We start from the raw sequence: 9,707 nt of genomic DNA on the forward strand, positions 1-9,707 counted from the left end.
ACTGGGGAGTATCTCTCAGGATCACTGCATAAACTGAGAGGGTTACTGCTTAAAGGGGCAAGGAACATATGGGAAGTGTATTTTGGATATGTACAGGACTTGTAAAGGAAATTTGGAGTAGCAACCAAAAGTGGGAGAAGGGATGAATCAAAGTGTATTGGGAAAAATGGAATTTTAAGGTTCTGTGTCAATCTCGTGTGAGCCAGGAATGATCAGGTGTCAGTCTGTCCATGCCCTGTGCCTGACTGGGGCAGTCTCTCTTGCCTTCTCACTAAACTAGGACTCAATCCAGCTGTGCCTGGGCTCCTCTCTGAGAAGGAGTTTAGAAAGCAAGGAGATCCTTTCTGCACCTTGTGACTCCATGGGAGGGCTTCTTTAGTAAACTTGGCTGAAGCTTCTGCTCCCACCCATGACAATGTCCCAACACCTCCCCTGGAGGGGAGTTTCCACACCAGAGCCAGTTGTGTAAGGGAGAACATTGGCATGATAAAAAGCCATATCCCACCTTGCAGGACCTTGGCCTCTTCCCTTACCTGGCTCAAGCCCCAGCTTGGGGTGTGTATACACATGGTCATGTGCTTATCAGGAATATGTGCTCAGCCTCACTGTGCACTGGACATGGAGCCGTGGCAACCTCGCCTCCTTCCTGCTACCAGCTTTGGCAGCACCTAACAGACTCCCCTCATATTTCCTGAGAAAATTAGTTTCTCTGGGCCTCAGCATCATTGCCTTGTACTGCTGAGCTTTGGTCTTTCTGTCATTTTGCAGGTAAAAGGTGCATGTGTCCCCCAGCACTCCTTTTCCTTAGGTAATAGTTTCATTAGTGGTTTTTGAACAGCTCAATTGCTTCTTAAATTCTGTGGATGTGGCATTTTGTGAAGTGTTTTTCGTGATGTCTCTGGATAATGTATGCTGTACCATATTTGTCTCTTGACCTGATGGATTTGACTTTGAATGAGTGAGCACAAACTACTGAAGCCAGTGAAGTCCTTTCAGTTTTGTTCTTATATATGCACTCAGAAACAAAGTTTTATTTGGGAACATTCCCATTCATATCTTAGGGAGAATTGATTGTTCTATATTTTAGTTTTCAGCAACTTTCCAAAATTCAAATAATCTTTAATGTATCCTGCCCTCTAAATGTTGACATATAAATGCCATTGGAAATTTCAGAGTTTATTTATTTTTTTGGACCATCTTCATATCTAATAATCTCCTTGCAGAACAGAACTTTTTTTTGTTGGTTTCAATCGCCAGCCCTGAGACCAAAGTCCTGGGAAACCAAGCCCAGTGCTCTTTTTTCATACTTCCCCAGGGTTAATAAAATCATTGTGAGGATTTGTTAGTTTTTCAGCATCATTTGTCCTACACCATCTCTTCCAAAGCCTATGACATTTTTACTGTTAATAGATTCATATTGAGTAATAAATTATTGGAGCCGTTCTGGTCCACAGGATAGAGAATCCATTTGTTCCTACTGCTGAGTAGGCTCCAGATGGTGTCAGGCTAAGGCTCAGCAAACTTATTATTGCTAAACATGACCTAACTATATACAGGAATAAGTCTGTCAATGGGAACTTAGCCTCTTTCATCTCATCAGCCTTACAAGTCACCCTTCAAAGAGTACACAGCTTTTACAACACAGGTGTTACTTTAATCTCCAAAACTTTGCTGAGACTATTTGCGGGGATAGTTGGATCAAATTCATCTCCCTGCTTTCCCCCCACTTGGCACCTCTTTGTTGTCTCATGTTTCTGTTAGAACCCATGGTGCATATGCAACCCCTGCAGTGTTATTGCATCTGAATGCTCTCTCTCCTGAGTCTGATCAGTCCATGGATAATTTTGTGACTTCCCAACCTAATGTTTCACCATACCTGTCACTGGGGAATTCCTTACTTTTCTAATTTTCAGTGAATTCTCTGCCATTTAAAGTTCCGTATTTCTATTTTAATTGCTAAACTCGTGTCAGCTTGGTTGAAAGAATCTTTTTATATATAAAAATAAATATATTTCATATACATTTTTATTAAAATTACCCATTCTCTTCCTACCTAAGCTATTTTCTTGGAAGTCACTGCTATGCCTTGCAACCAATGATCTTTCCTGGCTCAGAATGCAAGGCTAGCTCTGTCCCTGGCTCTCAATATTAGACAGAGTCATGTTACTCATCATCATGCTGTGAGCTGTTGTCTATGCTCTGCCTTGTTTGTTCAAAACACCTGTATCTCCTAAATGCATATCTGAATTATATTTATTGTGAATCTCAAATTTCTGCTTGTTTTATTGAACCCAGGTGTCACAGCTGATTTTAAAAGGTGAGAATATGGGGAAGTTCAAGGATTCAGTTGATGGTGATTCTAATAAGCAAATTTGCCTGCGTCCAGTGGAGTTATCCAAGAAACAAAATTAGGTATATTCAATTCAATTCAATTCAATTCAATTCAATTCAATTCAATTCAATTCCACTCAGCTCCATGAAAAAAGCTTCTCAAGTGTGCCCTTGATAAAATCTCCTTAAAATAGCCATGGTCTTGTGAGTGCAGCATAGACCCTCAGGTAAGCTCCAAAGGTTGTTCATGGGGCACTTGGGCTGTATCTCAAATATCTAGAAGTGCCCTCTGGTCTCCAGTCACTCAGTTCAGATCTGAAAACACACTGTTCGTGCTGGGGTGGTGAGATGAGAGCAGCACTGGTGTGGACCATGTCTGAGCAGAAATGCAGCTGAAAAAGCTGAGATGAAGATCCAGGATGGAAACTGGAACTGGAACATCCTTCTGGATATAATCCAAGTGCATGGGGACAACCCAGGGAGATCGTAGCTACCAAGACCTGATCTGCTGTTGAGAAAATCACCAGCAAGAAGCCGTGGCCTCCACTCTTCCCTGAGGCCTTTATAGGCTACTTTGGGACTCACCATCTGTCCTGCCTACTTTCTACAGCCTCAGACTACACACTGAAGGTGTGCTTTGTTCACAAAAATCTGCACCAGTCATGCTCATATTGTTCCAGATATTCCCTTCCTCCTCTAGTCAGCAGACAATTTCTGTTTTCATCAGATAAAGCCAGCTCAGCTGATTATCTTTCCTCTTTGCAATTGCATTTCTGCCATGTTACATTTTATTTCAGTAACATGCCTCGCCAGGCACTGTCACATGCAGTGCCAGTTGCTATCACAGTTTCTATGGTTTTGTCCTGTAAATGTTTGCATCTTCTTCTGGAGACAAAGCTATGGTTTGAAAGAAGCTTGTCAAACATTTTATTATTGAACTTTTTTTTCCTTTATTATATCATAAGTGCTACATTTCTTAATTAAAATGGAGCAGAATGACCCTTCTCAATGTCATAAATTATAATGCTCTCTTCTTATATAGAACAGGGCTATGGATTTTGAGACTGCCAGAGGCCAGGCTGGCATCACAATTCTCCTACAACAGTCATGTTGTTCAATTTGATGACAAATGATCCCTTACAGACACTGCAATGCCAGCAAAATTTGTTGCAACAACATTATTTTCCCAGTGTAGTTTGTTTCTTTTAGGGCTTGGGGGAAGAAATGTGTGGTTTGTCCTGCAGTGAGGTCAACTACCCTGTGGCTGCAAACAAGTCTCTGGTTTGCCTGGAGATTTTATTTTAAACTGTGTAACTTCTGGCTTTGCAGTGGTTGGTGACTGCCGTATTTCAGCCCTTACTCTCAGATCTCTGTATTTGTGAGAGAAACTGGGGGTTTTAAAAATTTTTTGTTGGGACTGTATGGTTTATCTCTCCCTTCCCATGTTATTTTTGAGTTAGCTGAAGTGATATGGCGAGCGTAGTAGTGATGTTCAATAAAAAAAGTATGAATTAAAAGAGAAAAGTTTATAAAGCCATCACAGTACTCTGAAATCAAACAGAAAGTAAAGGTTTTACTAGCACTGAAGAAAAGGTGCTGGGCTTGACAAGCAAACATAGCAAATAAATCCATTTCCCTCAAGAATGTACCTGCCATAAAGTCTGCAGTGTTCTCACTTACAGACAGCTCTAGCTCATTGTGAATTGCCTGGGAAGCATCTCTGTAAAACAATCTTCAGTTTGCTATGCTTTGAGGAAATGGTTCATATTTGTATCAGCATCAGCAAGGGTTCAACTCACCATGGTAGTTAAGCAGGTAAGAATAGCCAATACCTGTTTTCCTGTTTTCTTCTTTGCTGCTGAAGGATGACACTTCAAGAGCAATAATACAATGTATTCCTATCTAATGATCAAAACTGGAGGGGCAGTTACCCAGAACTGTCTGAAATAGAAGTTCTTTCTTTGTAGTATCTCAAGCCAGGCATGCAAGGGAGGTCCCCAGATCTGACAGCTACTTTGGAGAATCTTGGCTCACATCAGCACATTCATACTTAGGAATGGACCATCCATTAGGGAGTGTCCTGAGGTGACTTTATAATACTGGTATCCCCAGTCGTCTGGTTTATGTTATATATTAAGTTCTGCACCTTTAAGACTGGCTTTGAGAGCAAGAGAGGGGGAAGAAGAAGCCACAGTTTGTGTTAAAGAAAAACATCACTCCCACACATCCCGCTCCTGGACTGTGGTGTCTGCAGCACGGACAGACAGCGGGACAGAGCTTCTCTCTGGCTTTTAGTTAGTTCTAGCTAGCTGAGGCAGAGGAGTTCCCTGGACCTTTGTTTGTTTTTTTCCCAATTTTCTTGGATCTGTGCAAGCCTGCTCTGGACTGAACACCCAGCCAAACCCCGGGAGCTCACGCCTGTGGCCCACCGGGGCCTGGGCCTCGGCACTTTCCAGCGCCGGAGGGACTGATAAGAACCTGAGCGAGCCGAGCTACACCACATGAAAAGGACTTTTCTTCCTAGACTTGCCATCCCATCGAACAGCAAGAGGTTTTATTATTTAATATTACTCAACTTCTGTTAAATAAACAGCTTTTTCCACTTCTCTGCAAAGAATTTTTTTTTTTTTTCCTTTTCCCAGGCCAGTTGGTGGGGAGGGGCATTTCCCTGGAGAAATCCCCATTTAGAGTTTTCCTTCCTAATTTGCCCTAAACTAAAACAGGGAGTTATGGCAGATGTTCAGTGCTCTGCACACACAGATGTGGATATGGGTGGTTCATTTTGGGCAATGTTTGCTGAACATTACAGGTATTTATTATCTGCTGCCTTACCCATGGAGCACATCCTCCCCTGTAGAATAGTATATAAGAAGTTAGGATATTAACATCTCATGTTCAATTACTTCCATCAAAGTTTGACACAAAACAGGATTTTCTGTTTGACTGATCCATGTCATGAGCAAATGTAATTTCTCTGCATTATGAAAACCTCCCTAGCCTTTACTTTTTTCTTCCTTTAGTTGTTTGGGGTTTTTTGTTTGTTTCATTAGTTGTTTTTTTGTTTTTGTTTGTTTGTTCAGTTTTGGTTTTTTGAGTTGTTGTTGTTTTGATTTGATTTGATTTGATTTGATTTTTTTATTTTGGTTTGGCTCTTTTAATAGAAAATTATGACATCAGAGAATCTTTTGGTAAGACTCGCCTAACTTTTTCCTAAACTCTATTACTGATATGGGGTCACTCTGCCATTAGGCATCTGGAGGATTTATAACTAGCAAAGACCAGTGTGCTTCTCAAACCTCTATGTCTCCTTGTCTATACCATCTACAAATGTAGCTTCACTCTTCATTTGCTTAATTCATGAATAGTCCCTACTCCCTGCAGCCATGTGAGAAGCTCTGGGATTAACTGATTTGAAATTTCTAGAAATGCTTCAACTTGTGCAGCAAAACCAGTGCCACGCAACAAAAAGTGCTCCATGCCCTCAGCTGTATTGGACAAACACATACAGCTCATCCTGTCATTTCCTCTTTCTTTCCTGCCAAAGTAACATGGCAGGCACACACACATGCACTAAGAAACCAATCTTTCTGCCAGATCATCTCAAGGAGCTATCACCTCATGTTTGCTTGTCTCAAACATCCCATTCCAATGGCTCTGTTGCTTTTTATAGCCCAGCTATGAGTCTCAGAACTTTCATTATTGTTTTATTGCACTGAATGGAGATAATAGAAGAAGGTGCCTACTTGTTTCTAGCTATAGGTAGATTAATAAGTAGGTACCAACTTTCTATGACACATGCTTCAAAACATTTTAATTTAAATAATTTCTCCTTTTGCGCATTCCAGAACACTCCAGACCCATAAGTACTGGCAAAATGCTGAAACAGTTAAAAATGTAGGCTTTGTAATGTCTCATTTCTTGGTCTTTCTGTTCTGGAGAGACACGGGGAGAAGACTCTGGAACTGAAGGGAGAGATCTAATGATAGAAAAGACTAAATTTCACAGTCAGACAGTTGTAGTGTCTATTCAGCACTCAAAGGAACAAATTATGACTTCTACCTGACTTTTTTTTCTATTTTCTTCCTCCATTCTCATAAATATTTATGGTCTTCTTGGCTATTAATTTTGAGAAAGGTAAATTTATTACCTTAGGGTGAGTTTAATTTTAATTTCTTTTGCAATTATCTATGAGCAATATCTGTGTAAATGCACTCACCAGGTTCTCAAAGGCTGGCTTTCCATGAGGCTGCTCCTGGCAAGCAACAAACACTTTTACAGTTTCTTCTACATCTTCAAGTGCCTCCAACAAGATGTGCACAGCTCTGCTCCTGAGATACTGGACCCACAGCCTCTCTGGGCTGCCTGTGCCAGCAGTGCCTCAGCACCCTCATAGTGAACAGTGCCCTGTTCCTGTTTAAAGCCATTCCCCCTTGTTCTATCACTAGACACCCTGCTAAAAAGTTTGCCCCCATCCTATGAATCCCCTTTAGGTACTGGAAGGTGCTATGAGGTGTCCCTGGAGCCTTCTCTTCACTTTTGGAAACTGTACCCCAGTCCAATACCTCTTTCTGTCAGCAGCTCCTGATTAAGGCTGGTGAACTGTTCATTGTTCATTCATTTCTCTTTTGAGCTGAACTTTCTCTGCCCCTTCTCATCTTGTGAATCTCCTGCAGCCTCTCTGAACACTGCAGTTATCAAGTGCCTTTTAAATGGTGTTTTTAATTGAAGCCTGATAAAGGTAAATGAGTTCAAACTTTCCTGTAATAACTGCATTGCCTACAGCTCACACATCTGAGAATTTTTTAATTTTATCTCATATTAAATCAATTTTTATTGGACCTATAATATATATAGAGACTAAATATCTACAAGAAATCATGCAGTTTGGAATAATTACATGCTGCTGAAAAGCCTCACAGACAATAGAAGAAGAAAACATCAGAATATATTTTGCAAAATGCTGTATTAGATACACAAAAAATACACTTTTACATTGGTGGTTTCCTTTCATACTTCACAGTGCTTAACTGGCATTTGGAGAAAAAATATGAAAACATATATAGCCTAGGAGTATAAGTAAGGGACTAAGGCCTTCTTCAACTTCTCCTCATCCAGCTGTTGGAACAGAAATGGATATGTATTAATAATAAAACATGGACTGATTCCAGTTAGGCTAGGTAAAAGATTTTATATTCCTTCTCAATTTGGCTAGAAACTGAAACAAGAGAAGGAACAACTGTGAAAGTGTAAAGACAATATTCAAATATAGAATAGAAATAGAATTCATAGAGCTTACAAATTGAAAAGGGCATCAGGAGATCACCAAACCTGAGCCAAATGCATTACATACAGTTGCTTTGTATCCAGAATCACAGCCCTGAAACAAAAAGGCATCAGGTCACTATGCAACAACACCAAGAGGCTGAAAATCCAACATTTTCTCTAGTGTTTTGCTAAGGAGTTTAGTCTCCCTCACTGCTAAAATTTTGTTTGTAGTTTCTAAGTTAGATTTCCTTTTTGCTTACAGACATATTTTAAAATTTTTTGGTTTTATTCCCCACCAGATCAGAACCCCATTCAAGCCATGGGACACTGTGTTTTCTCCCATAAAAGTATTCCAGGATTTGAATGACATAATTTATTGATTATCTTTGAAAACTAATTCAACTCAATTCTCTCACTGAAAAATAATCTTTTGTCATTTTTTTCTAGTCTTTCCTAACAGCTCTGCAGTATGTGCTCCCTGCCCAATATAACCCTTATTTTACTGTTGGTAAAATCCCTTGGTGCATAAATATTGCATTTGTTTTTCCCAAGAATATGAATTTTCACTTATTTAAATGAAATCATTTCCTCAACACCAGCTTGGTCTTAATAATGTTCTGACTCTGTTACTATTTTTCTCTCTGCTCTTTTTTACATCATCAGCTCTACAATACTTATCTGCAGTGAATTTATATTTACTCCTAGTTTGTTGATGAAAATGTTGAACAGTGTCAGGTCTTGCATTGATCTCACTGGTCTCAGCTCCAACAGCTAAAACATTTTCAAGCTGATAAGGGAGTGAGCTCTGAATGGTTTGATTGAAGGTCCAGACCAGGAGACTTTTGGGGTGCATGTGAAGGTACTGGTGGGACGCAGCATGGGGCAGTTTGGTTGCTTGGCAATACTGCTACCAGAAAAGTATCTTTTGTTACAGCAGTTATTACTGTTTTGAAACTTATATAGAGACTTCACGTTCTTAGCACTTCACCTGCTCTGATTCCTGCATCAGTTGCTGTTTTTAAGTTGTTCCTCACTTCTTAAAAACTGCATTTTATTTCCAGTTTTATAGACCTAGATTTAGTCTACAATCTTTGTGCCTTATTATGGCATTTATCTATTACAGAGGGAATCCTTTTCAGCCAATCACACCTGAATTATCACTTAATTTTCTCTTTGGTAGAAAAACATGTCAAGTTTCTGTTCTCTCCCTGCAAAGTAGATTGCATATGGATCTCACTGTTTTCTCCTTGGTGACATTTTATTCTGGGAAATTTGAGATTTTTAGCCTGATATGCCAAGGCAATGAATTACATAGTTGCATATTAGGATCTTTGCCTGTCATATTAGCTTTTGATGACCTTCACACATTCAAGGCAGTTCACCAGTCTGGCAGAGGGCATAGCTGTCACCTTGAAAAAGTTGCCAAAGATACTCTTTAAAATTTTCTCAAAACTATCACTTGTGGAAATGCATTCAAAAGAACCCTGTGGGGCTGTCAGCTTTTCTGGTTATCACATCTGCCCATGGAGCTGCTGCTCCAGCAGCAGCACTCCCAACCCTTGTAAGAAACCACAACTTGCACCAGTGTTTACCTCTTCAGTTTCTAGGAGGTGGATGGGGAGTTTTGCTACAGGAGGAAAGGAAGCAAGAAGCTGTAAGCATCATTAAGCACAGATCTGTGTGATATCAGGCTTCATTAGGTTTATTCTTCATGGAGGAACCTGTTTACACAGTGGACACTCTGTATTTTATTTGATTTGAGCTTGGAAGACTTTGTAGTTTTGAAGTCTAAGAGCCGTTCACAGTTTGAGGAGGAAGATTCAGAAGACCTGTGATGGCTGGTTAAAATGGAAGAAAAAGTACCAGGTATTATATCAACTTCTGATCCCACTGAGTATAAACTAACAATCACAGGTATTACTGGGTACATTTTGCCCTCCTATGTGACCTACATGGCGCCAAAGTGTAGATCATGTTTTGAGTCGGGTTTGTATTGCAGAAACCTGATCTTGCTCATGTTCCTAGTTTCAGTGATTTCCCCTGGGACAACAACTCATCCTGAGTCTGTGAAGAACAAAGTACAGTAGGATAAAAAATGCTATTTTATATGT

Source organism: Pseudopodoces humilis, chromosome 2, assembly GCF_049639895.1.
Source record: "Pseudopodoces humilis isolate 2021_Gansu_Grassland_sample_001 chromosome 2, ASM4963989v1, whole genome shotgun sequence".
NCBI classification, from domain to species: domain Eukaryota; kingdom Metazoa; phylum Chordata; class Aves; order Passeriformes; family Paridae; genus Pseudopodoces; species Pseudopodoces humilis.